Here is a 24,720-nt window from a genome sequence, read left to right as displayed (position 1 = left end):
CAAACCACTGACCTATCCCTCCCCCCATATTATAAGATATGTAATGCCAGGTCAGTACATGGAAGCAGAGGTGGCACTAGGCATAAGCAGATTAAGTAATTGCTTATGGGCCCCAAGCAGCTCAAGGTGGTCCCCTCTTATTAGTATGTGTTGTGGGGCACCAGGGCAAAAATATTCCTGCTTAGGGCCCCCAGTGGCCTAGCACTGGTACTGCATAAAAGGCCTAGCAGCTTCAGTTTCTGTTCAGTTCTATTCAGTCTGTGATGGGACCTTGAAGACCTAAAGACAGACAAGACAGAAGGTTTTCAGAGGGTGAAGTGAAGCCCTTTCTCAATCCTTGTATTAACAGCGGTGAAAGCAGGGAGGATCCTGGTGAAGAAAGGACTATTGAACTTGGTGCCCAGGAAAGGGCCAAGAAAGAATCTGTTTAGCACAGGGAGATCAAACTACTCTTGATATCAAACACTGCATCAGCAAGGCAAAAGCTGTCACCTGAGAAGGGCAGTAGGATTATCAAGCAGCCCTACACTAACAAATGAAGGACTGTGAACCCAGGCAGGGTTGAAGAATTGTTTCTGTTTGGGTTTTTAATTTAAAGTATTGTCCTCACCCAGCACTAAAAAACCCTCATGATTTCAAACATAATTTTGTGTCCTTTTTATTGGCCCTCTGGCTTCTGAGCCTTTTGGAGTTCAGTTGTTTCATGTATTCAAGCTTCTCAGCAATCTTGAGGACTAGAAACTTACCATTTTAATTATAGATGAGCTTCTCATGCAGTTGCTTGATTCCAGCAGCTGGGGCTTTCAGGAAAAGACCAAGATTTGTGATTAAATAGCAAGAGTTGGCAGTACTGTATTTTCCTCAGAAAGGGAGGACTCTGATTTGGCCACAAGGCAAAGTTATGTTACCAGAAGGGACAAGGAAGCAAAAATTAACCTGTTGTCAAAGGGTGACCATTTCCAGTGAGAAAACCAAGGAAGCACTAATGGGGAAACTGTGGCAGCAATGCCCAAAAGGTAAGTGTCTACTATAGTGAAATCTATTGTGTATGGCTTGCTTTTCAATATTGTACAGAGTATATGTTTCTCCCTTTCTTCTGCTCCAGTCACTTGTTATCCATTTCTAAGCATGAGCTCTTGGTGAGAATATTATTGGGAGGCTACTCAAACTATATTTTTCTTATATGAAACACCTGTAATACTTTGTGTGAGGAGGCTGAATTATCTGTAAAATTCCTTTACGTGTGGAGTTTTTCAATATATTTTGTTAGTATTCCCCTCTCTCTAGTCTGCTTTTGTCTATTCATAGCACTAAAATGATTTCACATGTATGCGGTGATCACAACAGGCACTCTCCACTCTAGATTTCAAAGTTACTGTAGTGCTAATGAGCACTCAAGAGGCTGGCAGGTTGAAGTGATAGCACAGCACTACTGTTAAATGCATGAACGTTCAACTAGGACTGAATCTTGAAACAGGTAACAACACAGCCACTCCTATACTAGCATTACATCATCTAGTAGCATAGGTCATACTAGTAGCATGACATGAGTCTTATGGTGACACTTCCATTGTTCTGAGGGGTTTGAGTCACTCATCTGTATAGTAACTAATGTGAAAAGTACTGATAGAGAAATCTGCTCTCTAGCATAGCCTGTGGGGATGTACACACCACAGGTACTGTTGCTCTACTCTTTACACATATTCTCTAGTCTAGTACAAGTCTTGCAGCACTTCCTCTAGGGTGTACTCCTCACAGGTACTATGATCTATGATACATGGATTCTGGTGTACAATCTATCTCTTCTACAAGGAAGGTCATGTTGTGGTAAAGAGTTTCTGGCTCTACAAGGGACAAGATCATAATAGAAACTTTTTGTTAAATGTTAGTGTTAAACAGTTAAGTGTGATCCATGTTAAAGGTGTTAACATGATACTGTCACCATCCACTATTAAACAGTCCTAAGCATCGTTCAAGGTTTAGTTTAGAGAGATTAGTTTGCTAAATTTCATAGTAAACACAGTAGGAAATTCATGCCAGAGTCTGGACATTTATTTGTTCCACTATACCTGAGAAATGGGGCTAACACAAGTTATAAAGCTCTTTAAAATTGAATTCTTATGTAAAACAACTTTAACCAAAACCTCTCTCTTCTATTTTGCTGGACACCCCTTTGTAGTGGGGAGAAAAGGGTTAATGGTGTATCTCAGTTCCAAGATGTGAAAAAAGTCACTTTTCCTGTTTTTGATAGAGACACACAAGGAGAGAGACCAGATAGTAAAGGTGAGGGAAATACAGCTTCTGTTGGTGTTCTCACAATTCCAAGTGGCAGGTCAGTCACAGATGGATGCTCTGGATTGGCAGGTCTGTGACAACAGCCATTGTCCTGGGGTCAGGGTCATCTCCTGGTCTGGGACATCATCTGGCTAATCTAGACCTTTAAGAACTGGGTAGAGCTGGTAAAGGAGAGGGCTGTCATCTCACTGTGCTGATGCCATATGGTACAGTTGACCTCAGGATCAAACGGAAAGCCAAGAGACTGGACAGGAGGAAAAATAGTGGAGCAGAAAGGAACGCACAAGGGAAGGGGAGATAGAGCAGACTCGTGTGTCTCTGGCTGGAGCCTCCGCTGTTGTGGTGGTGGTGGCTAATGTGCCGAGGTTTGGATTCCATGATGATGTATTGATTTTCGGGATCCATAGACAAAATACAAGTCCCTGGAGTGGAGCAGAAGCTGGAAAGCCTTCCCTCTCCTCCACGAATCCCTAAATCAGTCCACATGTTCCTGCCCCTCAAAGTCTCTTTTTAAGGGCCCCGAAAGAGGGGTGATGTGTGGAATAGTCCACCTTTTCAGTATTGGGTTCACCAGTTAGGTCTAACTCCAACATGCCAAGTTTGGTCTACAAACTTCCAGTCCCACATGCTTCTGACTTACCATGTCTGGCCTCAGCACAGTCTTTGAGTTATATGGGTAAAGACTCTTTTTGTTTAAACTAACTCCAACCTTTCTGTTTCTCACTTTTACTGATCTTTATAAACAATTCTATGTAACAGGGTGAGTTTGGACCTCTTAGCTTTTCCCATTAACATTTGTTAATATGGGTGACTGAACATTTCATATTCTTCCATCCAAAGAATAGCAGAAGTAGAAAATTAGCTAGTAAGTTACAGGCATAGCACACTGGGTATGTCTAAACTGCAATTTGACGCCCACAGCTGGCCGGTGCTGGGTGACTCAGGCTCATGGGGCTTGGACTAACAGGCTGTTTAATTGTGGTGTAGATGTTCAGGCTCATGCTGAAGCCTGAGCTCTAGCACCCTATTCCCTGGCAGGGCCCTATTGTGAGGCTTCAGCCTGAGCCTGAATGTCTACACTGCAATTAAACAGCCCCATGAGCCACGGTCAGCTGACATGGGCCATAGGTGTCTAATTGCAGTGTAGACATACCCTTAGAGGTCTGAAAACGTATCTGCTTCTAGCTTGCCTTTCTGCTCACTGCACTGTTGCAAAAAGTGCAGTTGTTTTGGCTGGCCAGACTCATTTTAGACAGACAGAAAAAAAAGAGAAGGAAAATGACACTACTACAGGTCTATTAGCAAAAACCTAAAGGTTACATCCCAGACACCATTCAAGATTTAGCCAAACCTGATGGGAGGTAGTGCTGTCATCTGGTTCCATTTCTCTCTGGCCAGGAGTGAGTATGTCTTTCAGCTACATGGCTGGGAACCTCATCCTGTTAAACTAGCTAATCAAAACACACTCCTTTTGATGATTTCAAATATAAACACTTCTCCCATTTCCCAATGCCAGATCTGAGTGAGTCGCATTACAACTTGTGTACAGGGTCATAGCACCGCTCAGGTCTGACCTGGCCATACCTCTGTCATGACAAGGGGAGTAGTCAGGCCAAAACTGAGTGAAGGTGGGGGACCCTTAACTTCCATATTGCACAGGGCACCAACATTCTCTAATCCAGCCCTGCTTCTCTTAGCTTCAAAAAAAATTTCTTTATTGATTTCTATATTTTGGAACAATAGCACCTATTCACAGAAAAACAGCAACATCAAAAGCAAGATACAATTTAAAATCTCTTCCAAAGAAGTAAGAACGAAGGCAAACATGATTTGTTGTTAACTAGCTATACATATAACTAAAATACACAGTAAGTATTTAGTATCCAGCACCACTACTGGTGGTGAGTGGCCAGTCATACAAACAAATAGGACACGTTTAAGCAAGAAGATTGAATCTGAGAGACAAATTATACTGTCTGTCTTGCAGCTGAAATAGATGACCCTAATTAAATAGAACACTGCCCCTCTTTCCTCTGTTTGTGACAATAGGTTTTTTGTTTGTTTTTTGTTTTTTTCCAAGGAGAAGTCTTTGTTTAACTAACAACCAGTCAATAGTAGTGGCAGGATGTCTTGTATTTCTAGCGTAAGATAATACAGCTCTTGATTAACTGCAAAGTAATGAGTGAATTTGATTTATATTTGTGCAATATAATACATTAAGTGCAGATAAGGGAAAAGCTGGAATTACTGGGAGGCTTGTTGTTAATTATCATTCTTGGTTGGCTTTCTTCGAGGAAAGCCAATGAAGGACATGTCTAAAGTAGAGGTGGTAATAATCGCTTTCATACAATGAATATAAAGAATTGCCTGTGGGTGGTATGATACCTTGTGGAGGGGAAGGCAAGGTTAACTTTATTTAGCACACCCAAAAGCATAGGCGCACATCTTGTGTGTGTGTGTGTGTGTGTGTGTGTGTGTAAATTTTTTTTTTGAGAGAGAGAGACTGGTTCTGCTATATTCAAGGCTTGTCTTTAGAACAAGAGAGACATTAACCCTGGCTTCCCCCTTGGGTTCAACTCACGCAGATAACGTGATAAGATACAACTTGTCCTATGTGCACTAAGTTTTAAAACTTACTATCCAACATGTTTATAAAAAATTATTTTTGCATTGTGATGCTCTTATTGAAAAGAATAAAGTTGAACAATATAAACTTAATTACCACTGTAACATATAGCATACCATAACATAGTTATGCAAAAAACATTTAACAACCTTAATGTTAAACTATAAAATATATTGTGATTGCATGAGGGCAAGACAAGGTTTTCCCGTATATCCCTGAACACTGGCAAGTGTAGCATTTGCTGTACCTGGCTGATCAGCTTCTTGGCTGCGTTCTGACACCAGATGTTAAGTGAAGGAATACTGGCCAGGACTGGTAACAATACAAATATTGGCTTCAATATGCCTGTGATAATTCTCATGGTATGCTTAAACTGTGTGTCTACTAGTCTAGTGTCCCAGAGTTTAACCAAATTGGGACACTGTATTTTCCAACTGAATAGTAGACAGTTTCTGTTCTTGATCTCTTGCGTTCCTTTCATTGGACTGGAAGGGACCTTGAGAGGTCATCTAGTCCAGTCCTGTACACTCATGGCAGGACTAAGTATTATCTAGACTGTTCCTGACAGGTGTTTTGTTTAACCTGCTCTTAAAAAAAACTCCAGTAATGGAGATTCCACAACCTCCCTAGGCAATTTATTCCAGTGCTTAGGAGTGTTTCCTAATGTCCAACCTAATCCTCCCTTGCTGCAATTTAAATTTAGTGAGATGGTATTTGTTTGTGTGAGTAACCCCTAGATAGACTGGTGTTGGATCATGTGCCAGCCACTGACCATTCAAAAAGATGTTGAACTCAAGCTGGCTCTGAGCATGATGTAAGTGGAAGCATGTTGATACAGTCTTTGATGTACTTAGTTTCTGTCTCCATTCCTTGTCATATCACTGTTCAGGGTCTCTTCGTTACTTTGGAGGTCACTGTCCCTTCAGGCCAAGCAAATATTATCAGTGTACATGAACCATCTGGAGACTGTGTTTGGTAAGTCATGTTGTGATAACTGGGCCTACAAATTTACCCTAAATGTGAGCTCAACTGTTTAATAAAAAATAAAAAAAAGTTTATACAGTGTCACCGTAACAAGAAATGCTGTTGGCTGAGGAAGTGGGGAGTGCAAAAGGGAGACAGACTGAATTAGTCCAAACAAAAAGGCCTACTGATATAATTCAAGGATTGTGTTAAGATCATGCCTGGTGGAAAAAGAGGAAGCGGAAATTAGTAAACCAAAATTGGTATGTTGGAAATTAGGTCTCAGTGGTGAACAAAATTGAGGGAATGGTCTGTTCCACCCATCATTCCTTTTTTGGGGTCCTTTTTTAAAAAAATAAATAAATAAAATTTGGGAGGGGGGGAAAAAATGCAGACAGATGAAGGCTAACATAATGCTGGCTGACTGAAAGTAGGAGAAAGAGTGAGCGTCACCATCCTGGCTGCCACCGCCACTATCCCTTGGGTTCCTGGACCACCTTTGTCCTACTCCTGAGAGCTGTCCTGAGCAGACTGTGCCAGAGAGGGAGCCAGACAACATTGCCAAGTCTGGTTAAATCCCAAATTACCACCTGGGTGTGAGATGTCTCTCTCACACCCCTCCAAGTGTCTCCTTTTTCTTCCCCACCTTTTGTTTTCTTTGCTCTACCTTAGTGTTTTTCAAACTGAAAGCCCCTGACGGGCCGGGCTGGTTCGTTTACCTGCCCCATCCGCAAGTCCGGCCGATCGCAGCTCCCACTGGCCAGTAAGTCCCTCAGCCCGTGCCACTTCCAGCAGCTCCCATTGGCCTGGAGCAGCGAACTGCAGCCAGCGAACCAGCAGGGCCGCAATAGGCCACACCTGTGGATGGGGCAGGTAAATACACTGGCTCAGCCCGCCAGGAGCTTTCCCTACACAAGAGGTGACCTCAGTTTGAGAAACACTGCTCTACCTCCTCTTTTGTCATCTATCTAATAATAGTCTGGAGTAGCCAGCCAAGACTGCATATTTTGCAACATTGCTGTAAGCCTGTAACTAGAAAGGCAGTTAAATGCAATACACTAAACAGCTCGATGCTGGTACAAGTTTGCCAGTCTTGGAGTAGTTAATAAGACCATGTGGTGTGCTTGTTTTTCCAGTAGAAAGGTTGTAACTGAGAGTCAACACCAGAGACAGAGGCTTAATTTTTTTACCTTTTTTTGTTCTTGTCTTTCCCTATGTGTGTCTCGCTTCTATATTTAGGAAATGGACTCAGACTTTAACAGCAACAGCAGGTCTAACCTATCTCAGCTAACTTCTCTTTTCCCTAAAACAATGGTTGTGACCATGTTTAACACCATCTAAAAGACTGTCAGACAAGTGGGGGTAGTTCTTCCTGAAAACTTTTCAGTTAAAGGGAAAGAGGAGAAGGAATGTTGTTAAAGTGAAAGCTTTAGTAAACATTTCAAACACTTTAACTGTTTTTTCTTTTCTTTGTTTTTAATAAAATGTTTAAAGGACATTGTTTAATGGGATTTACCATGGTACTAAGCAAGCTGAGGTCTCTGTATACCAAATCACAAACGTTATTCAAAGCTGTTGAATGTTTGACAATCCATTCTTCTGGAATCTCTAGGTGCTGACACTATGGCAAAGAGCCACCTGAAAACCTCTAATTCAGTTGCCATGACAACCTGTCTAGGAAGAACTCTTGACCTCTTGTCTAGCATAAAATTGTCAAATGGTGTCATAGACTGTTTTAAGGTAAAAAAAAAGACAGCTCCAGTTTTTTTTCTCTTATAAAATCAAATAAGTCAACTCTTTACAACTAAGGGGAGAACAACAGACAATGCGGGCGGAGGGGTGGAGAAAGAAGGGAAGGAGGTCTGGACTGGCCATTGGGTGTTCCCTAGTCAAATATTTCTAAAATTAGAGCGGTGAAAAGTGACCCTTTCATTGACCACTAAGTCAGAGGTCAAAATAACATTATTTCATTTTGTGCACTGATTTACTTTTCCACCTCTACAAAATCACTTGCTTCATGACCATGGCTGCTCTTGGGAACCATGAACACCGTGCTGACAAAAGACCAAAATTTGCAGGTAAATATCCTAATGCATAATTTTATCCTAGTTTAGGCAGGCCCTCCGAAGAAAAAGCACTTGGCATACCATGAACAGTACTGATAAAATTCAGTTGCATTGCTTTATTTTATATACTCAGGTCCCTCAAAGCCCAAAAATAGTGCACACAGGTTGCCCTTGGGAACAAATGATCCAGTACAAACTTAACAAATTGTGGCACAACTACCTCCAGAGGCTTAATAGTTCCAGCCCAGAATCTACCTTAGACAATGGCTAGCCTTGTAATAGCTCGTAAATAAAACTTCACTTAGAATGTTAAGACAACAAATAGAAAACCCTTTGTTATCCAAGCCTTATTTGGATGGGGCTAAATGTTTCATATGTATCTGAAGCTTTGGTATTAGGAGATGGCTGTTTGGTTTTATCTCTGGTTGACATGATGGTGAATGAGAAGAGGGCAATGTAGAAAATGCTAGTGCCAGCTAGGTTAATGTCATGTATTGGTGAAAACATAGAAGAGAAAATTACTTACAAATGTGCATCATTCCAAATTGGGGTCACAATGGGAGGGCCTGAGTTTATGGCCCTCATAGAAGAGGGAAAGGCAGTAGCCAAGACCTCTTTACAGGCCTCTCTGGACTCGGCAGACGCAGCAGTCAGAACGATCGCCTCAGGTGTGGTGATGCGGCTCGGCATTGCTTCAGGCTTTTGGCCTCCCACCAGAGGTCCAGAATACCCTCCAGGACTTCCCCTTTGAAGGGTCTGGCCTCTTTTCGGATCAGACTGATGCCAGGCTGCATAGCCTCAAAGGTAGTATAAGACATCAGCAAAAAAGCTAAGATGGTTGAAATGTCATTCTTCTTTGAGTGCTTGTTCACGTCCATTCCACATTAGGTGTGCATGCCCTTAGCGGCTCCCGTTGGGTCGGCTGGGGAGCCCCCTAGATTGGTGCCTCCATGCCGGTGCATATATACCCCTGCCGACCCGACTCCCCTTCAGCTCCTTCTTACTCTCCGTGTCGGCCTTGGAACCTCTCTCGCGCGCACGCAAGTGATCCCTTAGCACAGTTGTAGCAGTTACCAGTAGTTAGCCCTTCTTAGTCTTTAAATAGGTAAGCTTCTTTTGTTAGAGGTGTCTGGAAGTTGGTTCCAGCACCAGCCCCGGGCTGTGGGGCATGCCACAGGCCCCAAGGGTTTAAGGCTTGTGCCATGTGCCGCAAGCCTATGCCGGTCAGTGTTCCCCACGACTCCTGTCTCTGTTGTTTGGGGGAATCGCACCAGACTGAGCTCTGCAAGATCTGTAAGGCTTTCAAACCCAGGACTAAGAAAGAAAGGGACTTTCGCCTCAAGCAGCTGCTCATGGAGGCTGTGCTGCAACCTTTGGCCTCAGACCATCCGGCTTTGGTACCGGCGTCCTCAGTGCAGAGTGCCCCGGGGTCAGTCTGTGATCCAGCACCTGTGGGGCACCGTAAGCATGCAGTGCCGAGGCAGCAGGACAGGCCCCAGCATCACTCGACCTCTCTGGCACGGTCGAAGGGGCAACCAAAAGGCAACAGGGGATGTTCCCCTCATAAGAAGATGGCGCCTTCCAAAGGGCCAGGCACTCAGTGGGGCAGTGCGCCCCCAGGTCATTCACCGGCACCGGTGGCTCCAGTGCCGCAAGGCCCGTCGAGCCACAGGCTAAGTAGTTTAAGTGCCGATGAAGGTCTGGAGGAGATCTTAGAACAGCCCTCCATGCCAGACACCTTTGAGGTGGCAAAGGACCTCATCATGCTGCCAGCAGCAAGTCCCCTCCCTGGCAAGGAGAAGCCTCCGGTACCATCACCAAGGGTGCTGTCCAGAGGGAAGCCGGCAATGGTGCACCGCTCAAGGTCACCGCCCCAGCACCGGTCAAGCTCAGCCTCCATGGACTCCCAGATGCCCTTGACCCAGCCAGACTTGGTGGCACCGGAGCTGAGCCAACATGCAGCACCTGCCCCATCAGCTCACCACTCCCCAGTGCCGTCACTAGGCCAGCACTGAAGGGACGTAAGGCCGAGATCACCGGGCCACAGGCAGAAGGCACCGATGCCAGTCCCAAGAACATCAGTACCGATCCCAGTCAGTGAGGAGCCGTTCTCCAGCCTCCCGATAACACCAAGCCATGGCACCGCCTTGGCCATCGAGGTCGGCATCCTCTGAGTCTGAGGTCGACTCAGGCCTCTCCATCTATGTACACAGGGCACCGGTGGGCAGGGAACCCCAGGCTGCATGGCAACCCCACTGGGAACTGCCAGGACAATGGCCCTTTTGGACCCCGTAGACCTATCATCAACAGCAAGGAATCTCCTCCAGAGCTTCGCGGTCCAGCTATTCGGTGCATTGGTCCCAGTCCCCGTGCAGGCACCCCTCGACAGCTAAGGAGGCCAGGGTGTCCAGGCTCTCCAGAGCACCGGCAAGCGGAAGTGGCGCCAAGCCTGGTGCCGTCCCGGGGACAATCAATCTGGCAGGACCCAGACATGCCCCCTGCCTATGAGGAGGAGCAAGAAGGGCAGATGGAGGAGGCACAGCAGCTCCTCACCTCCTCATCCCCAGACGAGGCTGTAGTGGGCACTGCAGTGTTGGGGCCACCTCCAATCGACCACAGGGCGTACCAGGAGCTGTCCCGCAGGGCTGCCCAGACCTTGGGCCTACAGGCAGAGGAGGCAGTCAAGCAGGAGGATCCTATGGTAGACATCCAAAGCCCTGAGGGTCCCTCCAGAATTGCACTCCCGCTCATAAAGACAATCCAGACCAACTACAAGATGGTCTGGCAAACCGTGGCCTCCAGCGCACCCACAGCCAAGTGGGTAGAGTGGAAGTATTTTGCCCCTTCCAAGGGTTATGAGTTTCTCTTGTCATCTGGCCCCCTATTCTCTGGTTGTCTCAGCCATTAATGAACGGGAGTGTCATGGTCAGCAAGCCCCCCAGGCCAAGGAGGCTAAATGTTTGGACCTCTTCAGGAGGAAGGTCTACTCCTCTGGGGGCCTCCAGTTATGGATTGCAAACTAGCAGGTGATCCTGAACAGGCACAATTTTAATTCCTGGGTGGCAGCTTCAAAATTTAAGGACCGCTTGCCCCAGGGCTCTCAGCCTGAGTTTATGGCCCTCATAGAAGAGGGAAAGGCAGTAGCCAAGACCTCTTTACAGGCCTCTCTGGACTCGACAGACGCAGCAGCCAGAACGATCGCCTCAGGTGTGGTGATGCAGCGCTCGGCATTGTTTCAGGCTTTGGGCCTCCCACCAGTGGTCCAGAATACCCTCCAGGACCTCCCCTTTGAAGGGTCTGGCCTCTTTTCAGATCAGACTGATGCCAGGCTGCATAGCCTCAAAGATTCCTAGGCCACCCTCAAGTCGTTGGGAATGCAGACCCTGGTGACTCAGAGGAAGCCATTCAAGCCTCAGCCACCTCAGCAGTGGCAGTACCAGCCTCGTCCTAGGCAGGAGCCTTATCGCAAGCAGGGCAGGGATGATAGGCGCAGGCGGAACAACGTGCCTAACCAGGGCCAGGGCAAGCCCCAGCCCGGCAATAAGCAGGGGTTTCGAAGGTGCACTCGAGGACAGCGTACCGACCCAGCTCCCAGATCCTTCCCCATGTTTCTTGAACCAGTTGTCCCACTTCTACCATGTGTGGTCCCATGTCACATCGAACCGTTGGGTCTTACACACAGTACAAGTGGGATACACGCTGCAGTTCTCCTCCTATCCACCCCCTTCCCTGTCTCTCTTTAGGGACCCCTCTCATGAGCAGCTCCTTATGCATGGGATTCAGTCGCTCCTCGAGGCGGGTGCAGTGGAGGAAGTCCTTTGGGAACTAAGGCCTGGTCTACACTGGGGGGCGGGGGTCGATGTAAGATATGTCGACTTCAGCTACGGTATTCCTCGATCAGGGTGCGTCTGGCAGACATCTCAGCATTCCATCCAGGGGAATCCAGGTGTTTGGTGTTTTCTAACCCTATGGTAGTGTGGTTCCTCAAGGGACTAGAGAGAGTGCTCCCTTACTCACGCCTGCCACTCACACCTGCCACTCCCACTCTGGAACCTAAATCTGGTCCTCTGTTCGAGCCTCTTGCTCTCTCCTCCACCTCTCCTGGAAGGTGGTGTTCCTGGTGGCCATTATGTCCGCAAGGAGGGTGTCCAAGTTGAGGGTCCTCACCTCAGAACCGCCTTATACAGTCTTTTATAAGGACAAGGTGCAACTCAGGCCGCATCGTAAATTCCTCTCTAAGGGAGTCTCCCAATTTCATATGGGCCAGGACATTTGTTTGCCAGTGTTCTTTCCTAAACCACACACGGACACGAGTCACCGTAGCCTGCACACTCTGGATATCCAAGGCTCTGGCGTTCTATTTAAAGTGGATTAGGCCTTTCCACAAGTCGACGCAGTTGTTGCCATAGCCAACGGAATGAAAGGTTTTTCCGGTCTCAGCACAGCATATATTGTCATAGATAGCATGTGCGAATGCAGTCCGCAATGAGCTCACCAAGGTTCCAGCCCCGGCGATCATGGCCCATTTGACCAGGTTGCAAGCATCTTCAACAGCTTTTCTGGTGCAGGTCCTAATCCAGGAGATTTGTAAAGCAGCCACCTAGTCATCGGTGCACACATTCACAGCCCATTATGCGGTCAATCAGCAGGCTAGAGATGACTGGAGAACAGCCCTGCCGACTGCCATATCAATTGTTCCATGACTCCTACTCTCCTCCTATAGTAAGCTTGTGAGTCACCTAATGTGGAATGGACGTGAACAAGCACTCGAAGAGGAAAAAGCTACCTACCTTTTCATAATTGTTGTTGTTCGAGATGTGGTGTTCACATCCATTACACTTCCCACCCTATTTCCCCTCTGTCGGAGTCACCGGGAAGAAGGCGGGTCAGGTCGGCAGGGGTATATATGCACCAGCATGGAGCCACTCTAGGGGGCTCCCCAGTCAACCCAACGGGAGCCACAAAGGGAAAAAGTTTCCGGCGTCCATACACGTGGCACATGCACACCTAATGTGGAATGGATGTGAACAACACATCCCGAAGAACAACAGTTATGAAAAGGTAGGTAACCATTTTTTATTAGGTTTTGAGTTTTTTCTAAAATACAAAGTGATTTAACTTTAAAATTAGTCATTAAATATTCAAAACCACTGGAAAGATCTGGTGTGAATGAAACAGCAGTTAAAATTGGCATGAGCAAAGATTGGATGAACATGGATATTATACCTAACATTCTTAAGTATTACCAGCATGCATGAGATTAATCCAGTCTCTTGACCTTATGTAAGCCTGGATCAGACATTTGAACTCAGTTACATCTGTGGCTTCTATCTCCAATTTAGTCTCAGAGGTTCCTAGAATGTAGGTGGGGTTTTTTCACCTTTTTGAGTTGTTGGTTGTTTCGAAGATACAGTTAATGGACTTTGAAAATCAGCCTTTTAAAAAATATATATAATATGAGGTTTTCTAGTTTAACTCTGAGGATTACAATAAGGAAAATACTATGAGGAAATGAACACTAATCTTGTAAAATGAGAACCCTGAAGCTTTGGTTCATTGGGTCAGGATTGCTTATACCATAATCTGAACTCCTCTTTCCCCATCTATCAAAGTCTGATGACTTAGTTTGTCAATTTTACTGATGATTTTATTAACAATATTAATACAGAGTTTTTCAAAACAGAATTTGCAAACACTTTTCTCCCAAACTTAGTTACTACTATTTAACTGGTGAAAGATAAAAACACACACACACAATGTACAGACTAAGGCATACAAAGAGTACTTCTGTTGAAAAGAAACAGTGCAAATTGTGGTCTGTTGTGCCAGCTAGGCACAGTGCACCGAAGGGGCAGTGCAGAGGCACACCCACCCACCCCATTAAATGTTTTGGGGAGGAACCTGAGGCAGAGTTCCCCAGCACATAGGGGAGCAGATCTGTTGCTACACTCATTTATTGGCCTGCTCATGTGCATGGGTCCTGTTCCCTAAGCTGATGCTAGGGTGGAGTTGGGGGAACAGGGCAGTAGCCTTGTGTATCCTCTGTGCCCCTTATTTAGGGTGCTGTTCACTCCTGTGGGTGTAAGGAAGGAGCTGACCCTTCACCTTCTTGAGTGCAGTCACTGCAACTGTTCCTAGCCCTTGCAGAGGGTGAGAGGGAGGCCTCCAACATGAGTACATGTAAAGACAAGGTTGAGTCTGACACTAATGGAGACAGAAAACTCTGCAATAACATGATTCCAGACTATCAGTGTAAGATGGCGTGCGGTGGGTATGAAACCTACTTCACAGAATTCTCTAACAAATTTCAGACTTTCTCCTATGGATTCCATAAAAGAGAAATGTTCCACTTAAAAAAAAAATGCTTCACTCATGCATAGTTAATGCTTTTCTTCTGGACTTCCCAGAGCACTAGCAGTCTTCCACCTGGGTGAGAAAATACCACCCTGGCCTCTGTATGAAGATTCTTCTGATTTTTTTCCTGCATTCTGGAACTTTCTCCCAAAAGCACCTACAGCTAAATCAGCGGGATTGCATCTACCAGCAGAATTTTCAAGTTGCAAAAATGTTTGGATCAGGGATCAAATTTCAGGTGCCGTTTGAAGAATTTCTTCTCCATTCATCCCCAAATGATGCTTTTGAGTCTACTTCGCACATGACTTAGCCTGCTCAGCTACACCATGAAGCCAATGGCTTAATGATTCAACAAGCATAAACATCTCATCTCCATGAGGTCCTTGAATCCAACTTACAGCTCTACCAGGATGTGTGTATATTAGACTGTTTACCCATATTTGACCCTCTTTGTCTTTATAATGTAAAACATACAAAAATCATCTTGACGAGTGCTGCTTCTGTGAAATCCTAGAAAGAATTTAGTGACTGTTCAGCTGGGTTGCTTTACCACGTATTGGCCTAAAAGTTGTGGGTGCTCAGCACTACTCAGGATGTTTCCAAAATAATTAGTACAGTCTATCCCTATTCAAAGGGGTATATACAGGTGAATTTCATCTTACGCAGGGGTTCCGTTCCGCGGTTAGCGTGTAAAGCGAAAACCGCGTATAGTCAAAATTACATTGAGTTGAATGGCGGGCAGAATCGCCTGCACTACAGAAACAGTATTTAAATTGTTATTTTTCTCTTTTTTTGGTTTTTGCCTACCCCATAAAGCTGAAATCGCTCATGTTAAATGCGCGTAAGATGCGACAGACCTGTATTGTATCTGAGGGAAGAAACTGGTGTGATCTAGGAAGGAAAAGGAAATAACATAAAGGTAAAGTGAGTGTTTTAAAGAATAAAAATAATGACCTTGGGGCTTAATAGAAAGCAGGGAAGCTTTGAAGAAAGATTTTCAGAGGTGGCATATGGTCATAAATGGCTAGGAAGTGCTGCAGTGTTGATCTTGATTAAAGTCTTGCAGGCTGTTGCCATATCAACGCAATGTAGAAGGTGATGGAGTAGCAGCTTGAGCCATGAGCGAGAAGGAAAGGCATTGGCTTTTTATTATTCAAAGTGGATGTGGTGCTTGTGAAAAGTGCCACAATGACAAACCCAGAGACTCGGGTTCTTTCTTTATCTCTGGAACAGGTACAGGCTGCCCTGAGCAGGGGCAGTACACTTGTAATTCTACCTGTCCCACACCATCGGGGGGGGAAACCCCCTCTGGGGCTGAGATGGTACTTAGGTCTCTCTCCATTCAGTTAACAAGAATGTCTAAATAGTCCTGGCAGGATTCAATGTTGCTAAATGTTGATTTCAGCTGCCACACACTGAAATCGATGGGGGTGGGGCAGTTGGTAACAGTGCAAGCGTAGCCCACCCCCTTGCACCTGCAGGGATGAGGTGTCACCAGCCCTGTGGCAGCGCAGAGACCCCCTGCAGCTCCGCTGTCGTGGCCCCGCTCCCTCACCCCCAGGGCAGCAGGGTTACAGAGGGCTCCCTGTACTGCCGCAGGGCTGCTGACAACCCATCCCTGCAGGAAGGAGATGTGGGGAAGGCTGCAGTCCTGGCACAGAGAAGCAGAACCCCCCAGTCAGGACTGGGGGGAGGAGGAGGACAAGCTGTGGCTACATCAAGGCCATCCCACTGCCAAATGGCTCTGTCCTAGGCAAGGACCATTCAACAGCAAGGTGGTGTCCCTTGCGGCCTGGGGCTTCTCCTTCCAGTCTTTCCTGGGACTCTCTGCTCTGCTGACCAGGACCACAGCCCCCTCTGCACCTTGCGACCCAGTGTCCTGGGTCTCTCGGCTTTGTAGGAAGCCGCCTGCAGCCCCACTGCCAGCACTACCCTAACCCCAGCCTTTCCCCTCACTTAATTTCCAGCAACTGGGGGAAAACAAATAAATAAAACTAATTAAAAATCAAATCTTAAAAATAAAAATCACTATGAATCATCAAAATTAGGCTTGGCAGAGCCAAAAAATTTTTCCCCCAATGTATAAACCTGTGGTGATGGTAGGCTTTGGAATGTAGACTAGTAACCATGCTGAGATCACGTGGCTGTTTCACAGAGATTGCCCAACAGCCATAGGCAATGATTTCCAACCCATATATTTCTCCTGCCACCACAAGTGTCTAAGAGTGAGTCCACAGCTCCCAGAATACTCCAGTTTAGGGCTGAACTTTTCTTTTTAACTAAGTATTTTGTAAGAATGGACAGGATAAATGGTGGTTGTTCTTCATCCCAACTGTCTTGCCAAGAAGCAGTATATGCGTCACTCCTAGGAAGGGGCCAGTCCGACAATGCATTTCCATTTCCCCTCTCCCCCACCTCGTAGCAAGGCCAGTCACCTCATTGGTTAGGCAAAACTGTAGGTGGGAAACATGAACTAAATTAATTCTGCTTGAAATAATTTTAAGAGTGGGAAACCAGTGGGATAACTAACATGTCAGGTGTAGAGGTGGAGAATTCCACAAATAGCTTCTCCTGTAGGTAGCGTGCATCAAGTCTGAGATGAAACAGGATTTGTTTAATATAAAGGGACTTCTTTATTAAGGCTGTGTGATATAGATTCAGTGTTTTTACAGTACCTAGTACAGTGGGGTCCTGGTCCATGACTAGGGCTGCTAGGTGCTACAGTGGTGCTATCACTAGTAATTCAGCACTGTCCACTAACAGTGCCTCCTCCTCCAGAATAAGCAAAGATGGCTTGTGCTGCCCTGTGTAACTGCATAGAGTTTCCTTAAAGATTGCCTATATGGCAGTGCAAGCAGCCTGGGTAGTAAACTTGCGGACTGGACTTGCTCATCTATGAGTATAAACTCTACCTAGTTGGTATTACTGAAACCTCCTGGGATGATTTGCATGACTGGAATGTTAAAGTCACTGGGTATAATTTATTTAGGAAAGATCAAGTGGGCAAAAGGGGAGAGGGACTGGCACTTGGTCAAAAATGAGTGACAAGTCCAAAGAAAATATCTTGAATGCTTATGGATCAATAATGAATAAAGCAGAAGATAGGAAATGAGCCGGTGTCTATAATCCACCAAATCATATTAGAGAACAGAATGAACAGCTCCTTGAGCACCTGTGTGTAAGGGGGAAAACTACATGATCACGGGACTTCTGTCTGAGTGTCATATGCTGGAGGTCTCATGCTGCTAGTACTGAAAACACCTTGGAATTTCTAAACTATTATAGATGAAAATTCTATTTCACAACACTCAACAAGTGTTAGAATGCCCCTGGGTTGGATCCATTTTAGATCTCATCTTGACAGATTAAAGAAGAATTGTTCACAGAACTAAAAGTTAGTGGTTGCTTAGGTGCAAGTGCTCATGACTTGATGATTCTGTTTTTGCCCACCACAAATGTAAAATCCCAACCAATTATATATACTTGGTGCTTTAAAAGGGCCAGTTTCACAAAGCTGAAAACAATTATGAGGCAAATCAGCTGAGAGAAAAAAATTGGACATAAAAATGTGAATCATAATTGGGAATTATTTATGAATATTTTACTAATGTCCCAAAATCCGTAATCCCACAACTGAGAAGACTACATGGGTTAAAAAACTGGCTTAGAGCAAAAGTAAGTGTGTACATGTGTATGCACAAAGGGGAGAAAGAAGCTGATCGTGATGAACATAAATTGGAAGGTAGGAACTGTAGAAAGTTGATAAAGGAAGAAAAAGGACATGAAGAGAAATCAATGGACAGCAGAATTAAAGACAAAGATTTTTAATATATAAGGATCAAAGGGAACCCTAAAAATAGTATCAGTACATTATTAGATAATTCTACCCTTTATATCAATTGGAAAAGGCAAAAATATTCAATATTTATATTCTGCATTTGGGGAAAAAGCCAGACACTAATATTCATATATTTCCATTCCAGCGGCAACTCAGGAGAACACTAAACTGCAGCTTCTAAAATTAGACATTTTAAAATCAGCAGGCCCAAATAACTTGTATCCAAGAGTCTTAAGACCATGGCCAAGGAGCTCTCTGGACCACTAATGCTGATTTTTTTTTCTCCCAAATAACTCATGGAAGACTGGGGAAGCTTCAAAGGACTGGAAGGACTCTAATGTGCTAATATGTAAAGAGGATAAATGGGATGACTGAGTGTGGTGCTTCCCATGAGTACCCAGGGTTGTGAGGCACATCACTTCCACCTGTCCTTAGAGCAAGGAAGCTTTATCTGTCCTTGCTGGGGGTCTGTTCCCCAGCTCCACAGGCAACACAAGCACTCCTCTCTAGACCTCGCCGGCCCTAGTATTACTCTACAGGTTAGTTATAGGCATGCCCCAGCCCTCTGAGTGTCTCCCTGGAGTGTCCTGCCCCTGTTCTTCTGGACACTCGTAGTATTCACAGATTCATTGCTTCCAAAGAAAGAGCGCACCTCCTCTGACCCATTCCACCTCAGAGCGCAGCTCCACTTAACACACAGCACTCCGACATGTTTATAATGAAATCAAGTGTATGTTTATTTAACAAAGCACAGAGATTTCAGTAGCAGCAGTAGAAGTATTGGAAACAAATGGTTACATGTGAAATAAAATCATAACGTGCATTCCACAACCTAGACTAAATTAACTAGATACTCATGTCTTGTAGAGTATTGCCCACCCAAAGTCCTCGCAACATTTTACAGCCAGGCTTGGCTGTGATCTGCCTTTCATGAGACAGGCATGCTGTCAGCTTGTCTCTTCAGTGAAGGACCCCATAGGTTCTTTTGCCTCTACAGATATACCCTAACAATCCTTTGTCTTGACTCATAAACAGGACACCCCTGCCTGTTTGTTTTATCTTGTGAATTTCCTCTTGTGTAGATTTTGCAGTCTCTTCTTTTGCCTGGGGCTCATTTCCAGTTTCTTTTGTTCCTGAAACCTCATGCTTCAGAGTTTCATCTGGCCACCTGCAGAGGTCAGGAAAGGATTTCCCTTCCCCAATGTATTTTTAACCTTCTTCTGAAGCATCATGGATGGCCTTAGCTGGAGATGGGACATTTGGCAGGGGAGGGCAGGGCTCTGAGATGGCACTGAGTATGCTTTTTCTCAGGTGCTTGGCTGGTTGGTTCTTGCTCACATGCTCAGGGTCTAAAGGAATTTTGCTGCAGGTCAGATAGGTGAAAAAAACCCAAAGTCACTTCCATTCTTTGCAGCACGTAGGTGCAGGTCCCTTACCAGGATTATCTGTGTATATCCCATTTACTCATTTCCCTTCCATTGCAGGAGGCGGAGCTTCAAGCACTGGTGCACTTCAGTCCCTCCTGTTCTTTCCCGGCGGCCGATAATTGTCTAGTCTCCTGTGGGTCTCATTTTCTTTGGTCTCACTTCTGTGGTTGGGTTTAGTGTGTGGGTGCTGGTGGCTTGTGATCTACAGGAGATCAGCCTAGATGTCTAGTGGTCCCTTCGGGCCTTAAACTTTATGACTCTGTGTGTGTGTGTGGGTGTGTGTGTGTGTGTCTATACACACACACACACACACACACACACACACGCCTACAGTATGAGGCATATAATACCCAAATGACCAGATGGGAAGACAGGTGTCTGCTAACTCCTAACAGACAGGACCATTTCCAAGGTATGTCCTGGTGACCTGCCTTAACTCCAAGATCTTTCTGCACAATTTCCAGTATAAAAATAATGCCTTAAATATTATCCATAAATACATTTTGTAATGACTGTGAACTAGTGGGCTATTGGCTCTCAGTAGAGACTTCACATGCCACCCTTCGGTGAACTATTATGCATATGTCCAAGCTAGGGGATCCCTATACGCATCCCTATGTACTTCCTGTATTCTCTGCTAGTTGGGGCCAAGAGGTCCCTGGATCAGCTTGGGTAATTATTATGCCTGGGATTGATGTCAGGCTGACAGGCCTATAAAGGAATGGCCAGTATAGGATGTGATTAAAGAAGAGTAATATAATTAATGGCAATCTACTTGGGTTTACGGGAAATTGATATTGTCAAACTACTTAGATGTGAGGGAGCAGGCAGTCTTGGGATTACATGTTTGATTGAAAAAGGAAATGCTAATGATTATAGCACACTTATTCTTCTGTAAGACATTTGACTTGGTACCACATAACATTTTGATGAAGAAACTAGAATGAACAAATTCAACATGGCATACAATAAATGCATTAAAATCTGGCTAAGTGATAGGTCTCAAAATGTAATTGTAAACAAGTAATCATCACTGAGCGGTTGTGTTTCTAGTGGGATCCCACAGGGATTTGGTTTGGGCCATACGCTCATACCTTCTGGAGGCCAATTCATTCGAGTTACACAACACAGTGTGTACAGTATCCCCATGTCGACCCATGGATGTCGAATCAAGCGCTATGCCTCTCGCAGAGGTGGAGTACAGTCAACTTTACAGGCCACTTAGGTCGGTGGAAGGGACTTGGTACTGTGTAGTCACAGACGTTATTAGATTAACTTAACGTGGCTTATGTTGACCTAAGTTTGTAGTGCTGACCAGGCCTTAGATTCTCATGTTTTCCTTGGTTGAAAAATTCACAAACCTCCTGCACTTCACAGGAGTTTTGTGTCCCCTTGCCCATCCCCCCAAAAGTGCTTGACTTCACTGAACTTGAATTTTTAAAAAATGAATAACTCTTTTTTTGTTTAAAAAAAAAAAAAATTAATCCAGCTCTAGTATAGAGTCTGTGACTAGTCCTCTGAGGGACCACTGTGGTATTTCTACCGGGTTTTATTTAAGGAATATACTTTAGGAACAATTCCAATGGAATAACTGAGTTAATCCTATTACTGCTATACTGTAAGATTACTGTGTATTTTCTATAGCATGTTCTGACTAGAGGCTAAATTTCACTACGGGCAAGTCTCACCACAAAATTAAGTCAACCTAAGCTACAGTGATGTATAGCCACCACAGTAATTGAATCAGTTTTACACATCCACACGTGGATCAGCTCATGTCACTTAGTTGTATGAGCTTACATTCCTGATATACACTATTTCTTTTGACTACTTATATACAGGTATTACGATTTTCAGTGTATTTGGGAACAAACATTGACATTTTAACATTAACTGTGCTAACTCCAACAAAGTAATCATTAATTTCATGCATTTGCTAATTACTTTTCAAAAGGTTAAAGGTCTTCTGTTCTTCCTTCTTGAAGAGGAGCACACCCTCAGAGTTCTTTTGTTATCATAGAATCCTATTAATATCCTTTATTTGCCTGGAAAGGAATTGCTATTCAAACTACAGTAGAACCTCCGAGTTAGAAACATCTCAGGAATGGAGGTTGTTCATAACTTTAAAATGTTTGTAACTCTGAACAAAACTTTATGGTTGTTCTTTCAAAAGTTTACAACTGAACTTTACTGTGCAGAAGAAAAATGCTGCTGTTAACCATATTAATTTACAACCTCAGAAACAGTTTCCTTATCTTGTAAAATGTTTTTTTAAGCTTTCCTTTTTTTTTTAATAGTTAATGTTTAACACAGTACTGTAATGTTGGGTTTTTTTGTTGTTGTTTTTTGTGAGGGTTTGGGGTTTTTTGGTCTCTGCTGCTGCCAGATTGCGTACTTCCAGGTGTGTGGTTAACCGGTCAGTTCGTAACTCTCGTGTTTGTAACTCTGAGGTTCTACTGTATTTCCATACTTCTCCATATACTGTTTGCACTATGCATGTACTACTTTTCTCTGTCCTGAATTTATGATGTGCTATACTGTTGTTAGCCATGAATGGTGCAGTTATTCTTGTATTAACTTTGCTTAGTATTTTGCCAAACGTTGAGTGTTACAGGTCTTTAAGCAATCAGTTTTCCCTAGATGACCTCTTTTAAAGGACTGGATGAAATGCTATTACCTTGATCAGTCTAGTTATACACTCTACCTGTCTGTTTTTTGGGTAGCAAATAGAAATTATCTTTGAGTCAAACACTCATCTTCAAGTAGTTTTCCATTCTCTTGGAGATCTATTCCCTTGTTCATTATCTGTTACAATTGCTTTTGCAAATAACCAGATAATTCCCCCTTGATCCATGCACAAAGTGGACCCTCTGTATACGAGTAGACCCTCTTCCATAAAGAAGGGCAGCTCAGCTGCTTCTGAGCATGGTTTCCCCCCTCCCATTCTCAATGTGGTACAGTATCTGTGTTGAGGGAGGAAGTGGAGATAGGATAGTATGGAGGAAAAATAGACAGGCTCAGGAATGTGAATGGAGGAATGTACATCACTCTCCTTTGGGCACTTTAAAATTATTCAGAAAAGAGAACACAACTGAGGGCCACCTATTCATCCCTCATGTGAATTTTTCCATGAGAAGCGCTGGTCTGGGCCAAGGACAATTATGAAGAAGTTCATGACTTCTTTCTAAGCAATATAGGTATTGGACAATGACCAGCCCGTAAAATAGTTGTCTAGGCCTCAAGTAGATATAGAAATATTGCACTGTCAAGTGGCATGCTAATGAGAATAATGTTAAGTGACCTGTGAGCTCACTCGTGGGTGTTGCAAAATCTGATTGAATGTATATGTGGGACTTCTAAGAGACAGAAATAAGAAGACTCGGGCTGAAGTGCTATAGGTATTCTGATACTTGGCTCTCTGTGACCATTTCATATGATCTGGATGGTGGGGTTTCACTGTTTTCCTAAAGTTTGCCTGAGACTGGAGCTTGGATTAGAAACTCGGTTTAGATAAGACTGAAGTGGTCCTGGTAGATGGAGGAGATGGGGGGGGGGGGAATTTGAGGTGATATCACTTCCACTATCTGCTCCTTCTGTTGAGAGAATATGCCATCTTCTGCGACTTGGATTTGCACTTTAGGGGTCTTGCCAAAGGAGTATTTGCTATTTGGTTCTCCAGAAGTAGCAAAAATGACTAAGACTGTTCTTTTTCTATCTGCCAGAGACACTGCATATCGTCCCACTGGCTGTGGCACCGTTTGTACCCTGTGCATAATAGAATTCTCTACCTAGTAGACCGCATGATTCATTAATTAAGAATTGAGTGAGTATGTCACATGTCTAAAAATGAACCAAGCTGGCCACCCATCAGCCTGTCTCTTTAAGCAGAAAGGACGAGAAGGTGAAGCTACGACTTTGAAAACCAGAAGGCAAATATGAAGAAGAGAGACTGTAATGCACCAATTTGAAGAGAATGCTCATTGGTGATTGTGAAAAGAAGAAAACTATTTTTTTTTAATGAGTCTACAGAAAATATTGAAATTTAGTCCCTGCATCTCAAATAAATAAAAAGATCCCATTTCAAACAGGAAACTGAAAAACAGAGCTATTTTCTATACATCTCATTATCTCAATAATATCTCATTAGACTTTGGGGGTGTATCTTGGATCTGTTGAAGTTCATAGCAAACTCTTATTCACTTCATTGGGATCATAAAGTGACTTTATTTTCAAAATCAAAAGCCAGGACAGTTTTGTGACTTTTTGTGTTTGTTTTTTGAAATAGTCATAGAAAAGACAAAAATAGCCTGCTTTTTTTTTAAGTGTTTGTGCTTTCACTGCTACCACTTCTGACTCAATAGTGACACATACATATTCCTCATAGTGGAGGTGTTTCCCCCCCAGTAACTTAGTGTTCTGAATGGGTATATCACAATGACACGTTATTGGTGTCACTGCTTCACTCTGAGCAAAAGGAGATCTTTACATTGCCATTATTGTAAAGGGGCCTTGTATAAATGAGAATCAGGCCCATAGTCCATTTATGGGAGCAGGACTGAGCCTTTGTATCATGCATCCATGAAAACTGCAAATACATATCAGTAATGCGTAGAGAGATTGACCCACAAAAATCCTTTGATGTCAAAGGATGTCACAGAGACCAGACACAACAGTTGGAAAAATGCAAAGGAACAAGCTTTCTTACATGAGCGTTGCCTACTCAGACTTCTCTGCTGAAGCTGGCAAGATATTGTGCAGATTCAAAACTAAAAATGAAATGAGAAGTCGGATCTCTTTAGTTCAAGAGCTTTCTGCTGTTTGCCTGGCACCCTGCCTACTCTTTGAGCTTGGCTATGCCCTTTAGATCTGCCATGAAAAGCTTGATGTGAAAGTTCAAACTCTTATCTCTCTGTACTGGTAGGAAACTCAAATCCCAGGATCCAAGAGAACTGCTGAAACAAAATAAAATGGAGGGAGAAAAAAAACTGCTGAGTGTCAATAAGTGGATAAATAACGTCAGCCCTGGGCTGGACTAGTCTATATTAGTGAGAGGGAGAGCAGAAAAGGAAAAGCTAAAAGGAAATTAAAGAAATTTACACTCAGCAACAGTGCTGTTTTCAGACGCATAAAAGAACTGGACAGTCACTTAAG

The 24,720-nt window shown here is 44.1% G+C and overlaps 1 long non-coding RNA gene across 3 annotated transcripts; it reads left to right on the top strand.

Moving 5' to 3' along the window:
- Window positions 1–272: 272 nt before the first annotated feature.
- On the top strand, window positions 273–23,661 carry LOC120405579. Of its 3 annotated transcripts, XR_005598701.1 has the most exons (4): window positions 273–1,016; window positions 5,811–5,896; window positions 7,949–7,962; window positions 14,358–14,743. It is a non-coding gene; the product is annotated as an uncharacterized LOC120405579 (long non-coding RNA). The 3 variants fall into 3 exon arrangements; XR_005598702.1 differs by lacking the exons at window positions 7,949–7,962; window positions 14,358–14,743 and adding an exon at window positions 23,292–23,661; XR_005598699.1 differs by lacking the exons at window positions 5,811–5,896; window positions 7,949–7,962; window positions 14,358–14,743 and adding an exon at window positions 23,292–23,661.
- Window positions 23,662–24,720: the final 1,059 nt, after the last annotated feature.

Source organism: Mauremys reevesii, linkage group 1 (assembly GCF_016161935.1).
Source record: "Mauremys reevesii isolate NIE-2019 linkage group 1, ASM1616193v1, whole genome shotgun sequence".
Lineage (NCBI taxonomy): Eukaryota > Metazoa > Chordata > Testudines > Geoemydidae > Mauremys > Mauremys reevesii.
The sequence above is the reverse complement of the archived record's forward strand: the minus strand, read 5'-3'. Positions and strand labels throughout refer to the sequence as shown.